Genomic DNA, 4926 nt, shown 5'->3' on the forward strand with positions numbered 1-4926 from the left:
GGAGGACGTGCAGACTCCGCACAGACAGTGACCCAAGCCGGAATCGAACCTGGGACCCTGGAGCTGTGAAAGCAATTGTGCTATCCACAATGCTACCTAGTGCTGCCTTGAGAACAAATAAATCTACACTATCATTTTACTGTAATCCATGTACCTATCCAATAGCTGCTTGAAGGTCCCCTAATGTTTCCGACTCAACTACTTCCACAGGCAGTGCATTCCATGCCCCACTACTCTCTGGGTAAAGAACCTACCTCTGATATCCCTCCTATATCTTCCACCTTTCACCTTAAATTTATGTCCCCTTGTAATGGTTTGTTCCACCCGGGGAAAAAGTCTCTGACTGTCTACTCTATCTATCCCCTGATCATCTTATAAACCTCTATCAAGTCGCCCCTCATCCTTCTCCGTTCTAATGAGAAAAGGCCTAGCACCCTCAACCTTTCCTCGTACAGGCCTACTCTCCATTCACAGGACAACATCCTGGTAAATCTTCTTTGCACCTTTTCCAAAGCTTCCACATCCTTCCTAAAATGAGGCGACCAGAACTGTACACAGTACTCCAAATGTGGCCTTACCAAAGTTTTGTACATATTTTAGAGATTTGTTTGTGAGAGGGGAGTTTACAGGTCTGGGGAGAGTTGGAGGGGGGTATCAGTTGCCAAAGGGAAATGGGCTCAGGTATCTGTAGGTTGGGGACCTTCATGTGGAAGGAGGAGCTGCTGTTTCCAATGCTGCCACCCCCGGTGCTGCAGGAATGAGCTTCAGTCCGAGGCTGGGAAGGGCGGGGGCAAGGCTGTGGATATATGGGGAGCTGTTGAGAGGGAGTGCGCTCCCATGAAGGAGGTCAAGCCTAAGTGGGAGGAGGAGTTGGGTGGGGCATTGGGGCCGGACTTTAGAGTGAGGGTCTGTGGAGGGTGAATGCGCCCTCGTTGTGTGCAAGACTAGGCCGTATCCAATTGAAGGTGGTGCACAGGGTCCACATGACGGTGTCCCAGGATGAGTCAGTTTTTCCAGGGGTTGAGTATAGATGTGGACATTGTGTGGTGGGTGTAGCGAATCATGTGTATATGTTTTGGGCATGTCTGAGGTTGTGGGAGTTTTGGAAGGGATTTTCGGATGTAATGCAAAATACTTGCAGTAGTGATAGCTCGGAGTTAGAGGAAAAAAAAATCACTAACTGCTGAGTAACTATTTAAAAAACATAGGACGTCCCCTCCCCACACACACGACACTCAGGGGACCCACCATACCACCCCCCAACCCCCCCCCCCCCCCAGTCTCACCCGACCCCCCAGAATTGAACAAGGGTCCCTGGCGCTATGGGGAAGCAGTGCTAACCACTGTGCCGCCCATGAATACAAGGTGAGAGCCATAAGAGAAGTTCTGGCACCTAAGAATGTAGCAGAATTAAAGTCCTACTTAGGGATGGTAAACTATTATGGTTGGTTTATTCCTTCCCCTCTAGAACGCTTTTGGATGCTGCGCGGAAATACTCTCAAACCGAGAAGGAAAGCCTTACAGTAATCTACCCGCTGTTTATGGGCGACGTTTCGCAATGATAATGGACCACAAGTTCCTGCTATGGCTTCTTCGTGAAGATAAGCCGATGCCACCAATCGCCTCTGCCACAGTACAATACTGGGCCTTGGTGCTGGTGGTCTTTGTCGACATCTCTCAGCAGAGGCCAGCTGCACAGATTTCAAACAGTGATGCGGTGACTCGGCTCCCACTTCCAAAGAACCTGGCACTCCCACTGGTAACCTCAAGAAATGGTCTTAGAATTGAACTTTCTGGACAACCTGCCAGTTCCGTCTGGCCACAAAGATTTTTCACTGTACATGTGACAATAAATCGCTCAATCAATCAGTAGACACTGAATCAATACAAACTGGGTAAGATTCCGAAGACTATGAGCATGTTGTGTAAGCAACAGACACAAAACGTCTCCATTGTAAAGATATGATGGACAGAACAGTAGCTGATGGAATGAAGGAGAGCTAGTGTGCAAGAAAAGATTTGTCGGGATCAGTTTACACAATTACATTCACCAGATGTTGGTGAAAATTGCATTTGTCACACAAGTGGAGGGAGCGAGCCAAGTCTGTGATAAGCAACAGACTGGCAATCACCCCGAAATTGAACTTTATGTAATTTAAAACGTCAGTATACTATGCCATTTTGTGTCCTCCAGTCTCCCTGTACCACCTCAAGAAGCCTTCATTTTTCCTCCTGGCGTCTGACAGCGTAGAGAGAAACTTCATCCCAGAGTCCATAAAGAAATCTTTTCTGACACTGTGCATGCTGAGCCCTGCAACCTGCCCTTAAGCTGCATTTCAAACAAAACACAGCGATTGGCAGCAGTCAAAGAAACTGATTTGTTTGGTTAGCTGGATCACATGAGGTGAAAGTGCTGACATGTTTTCTGCAATGGCTACGGATGAATAAATCGACCTGGCTGTGTGGGTTGACTGACTGTGGGTTTTACTTCCACATTAGTTGTTTATGAAGAATCTCCAGAAGGCAAACGAGGAAGCAAAAATTATAGGTTTTATTTCTTTTGCCACCCTTCCTCCCCTGGAGGCTTTGACTGCCTGTGTTGTACATCTTTATCACGGACTGGTGCTTCAGCCAAGAGGCTGAATTCTATTCCCGAGCGGGAGCCCTCCAGTGTGCAAGCTGCCTCCCGCCCCGCCGTCACCGGAAGGAGAAGTCTGGATTGTCTCAGTCCAGTGAGATTGGGGGGAGAAAGCGGGCAAGCAGGCACCAGAAACTGTAAGTCAACCCTGCAAAGTCCCTCTCACAAGCACAGTACACAGTGGTTAGCACTGTCGCTTCACAGCGCCAGGGTCCCAGGTTTGATTCCCGGCTTGGGCCACTGTCTGTGCGGAGTCTGCACATTCTCTCCGTGTCGGTGTGGATTTATCCGGATGCTCCGGTTTCCTCCCACAAGTCCTGAAAGACGTGCTGTTAGGTAATTTGGACATTCTGAATTCTCCCTCAGTGTGCCCGAACAGGCGCCAGAATGTGGCGACTAGGGGATTTTCACAGTAACTTCATTGCAGTGTTAATGCAAGCCTACTTATGACAATAAAGATTATTTTTAAAATTCATAACAAATCAAAGAACAAGAACAAAGAAAAGTACAGCACAGGAACAGGACCTTCGGCCCTCCAAGCCTGCGCCGACCATGCTGCCCGTCTAAACTAAAATCTTCTACACTTCCTTGGTCCGTATCCCTCTCTTCCCATCCTATTCATGTATTTGTCAAGATGCCCCTGAAAAGTCACTATCGTCCTGCTTCCACCACCTCCACCGGCACCTCTAAACCTTGCCCCTCACACCTTAAACCTATGCCCCCTCTACCCTGGAAAAAGTAACATTGGTGTCCCTCCAATGGTCAAGGAACAGCCTGATATTGACTGAAGGTATGATTTTGGTGAAAATGACAATGTCCTCAACAAACTCCATCACCAGCCCTGGGTATGTCCTGTCCCATCTGGCACAGTAGTATACTTCTTCTGACCAAGGTACACAACTTTTTCGTTACAAGCAAATGCAGCCCAATTTTATCCTAATGCACAGTCGCGCACAGGAAGGTAACTTAAACCAACTGAATTCTCTATGACCGGTGCTGGAACTTTCAGGTTGCAGTTTGGCTGTTGATCACCACCGACCATCCTTCCTCAGCTGATGAATCAGTACACCTTCATGTTAAACATCACCAAGACGGTAAGGGCACATTATAGAGCCTGGGGGATTTCAAATCGCCATCACGGAGTGGCTCAGTAGCACCACTACTGGCCAAGTTGGCCTAGTCTTCAAAGACTTTGGCCTAGTCTCCAAAGGCGGTGAGGGAACCAAGAAGGAAAACCTACTTGACCTCATCCTCAACACTCCGGCCGCAGATGCATCTACCCATGACAGTATTGTTATGAGTGACCACCACATAACCCTTGTGGAGATGAAGTCCTATCATCACATTGAGAATATCTTCCATGTGGCGATACCATTGTGCTAAATGGTACAGATTTCAAACAGATCTAGGCAACTCAAAATGAGGCACTGTGGGCCATGCAGAATTGTCTTCAACTACAATCTGTAAACTTCAGGCCTGGCATACCCCCCACTCTACCATTGCCATCAAGTTGGCCAATCAACCCTGCTTCAATGAAGAGTTCAGGAACGCACGCCAGCAGCAGCACCAAGCATATCTAAAATGGAGGTGTCAATCTGGCGAAGTTACAATGCAGGGACTCCTTGCATGTTAAACATCAGAAGCAGCAGAGCCAAGCGGTCTGACAACCAACGGATCAGATCTAAGCTCTGCAGTTCTGCACATTCAGCCAGGAATGGTGACTGACAATTAAACAGCTAACTGGAAGAGGAGGCTTCACAAATGGCCCCATCCTCAATGATGGGAGAGCCCAGCATATCAATGCAAAAGTAGAGGCTGAAACATTTGCAACCATCTTCAGCCAGAAGTGGCAAGTGGATAATCCATCATGGCCTTCTCCTGTCCCCAGCATCACAGTTGTCAGTTTTCGGCAATTTGATTCACTCCACATGATGTCAAGAAACGCCTAGGCCACAGGATGCAACAAAGGATATGGGCCCTGACAATAGTACTGAAACTTGTGCTCAGGAAAAATTAAAACTACTACAGTCAGAAACAAATGATGAGGAAGGCACTCCATTTACACCAACACCTGGGTTTAAATTATGAAAAGGCATAAAAATGAAAGAGTTAATAGAAAATAAAGGAACAGAAATCTACAGTGTGTGCATGACTCACAGTCAGCATTATTTAATGGAAACCCGAAGTCCCAGCAGAGCAACGCATACACTCTGCCTGTCAGAGGAGCTTTCAACAGGAACTAAAAATGGGCCAGAGAAAACGGATCACAGAGATCAGGCAGTCCGCAC

This window comes from Scyliorhinus torazame, chromosome 10 (genome assembly GCF_047496885.1).
Source record: "Scyliorhinus torazame isolate Kashiwa2021f chromosome 10, sScyTor2.1, whole genome shotgun sequence".
Classification (NCBI taxonomy): domain Eukaryota; kingdom Metazoa; phylum Chordata; class Chondrichthyes; order Carcharhiniformes; family Scyliorhinidae; genus Scyliorhinus; species Scyliorhinus torazame.